The sequence below is a fragment of the Rhea americana genome, unplaced genomic scaffold, assembly GCF_003343005.1.
Source record: "Rhea americana isolate MKP2758 unplaced genomic scaffold, rheAme1 scaffold_44, whole genome shotgun sequence".
NCBI classification, from domain to species: Eukaryota; Metazoa; Chordata; class Aves; order Rheiformes; family Rheidae; genus Rhea; species Rhea americana.
Window position 1 is genome coordinate 533,025 of NW_028186579.1, and position 219 is coordinate 533,243.

Consider the following 219-nt stretch of genomic DNA (forward strand, 5'->3'; position numbering starts at 1 on the left):
GGGGCGGGGCGGCCCCCGGCCCTCGGGCGCGTCCCTGTCCGCAGGGGCCGGGCGAGGCCCGCGGGCCGCCGGGCGGGCCCGGGCGTGGCGGCGGCTGCCCGCAGTTCGGTAGTTAAAATCCAAGTGATTTTAATAGCCGATTATAGGGGGRAAAAGTGGAGTTAGGAAGGAGAGGCAAACTGTGGATTACATGGGAATACACAGCAGCGCGGAATAGGA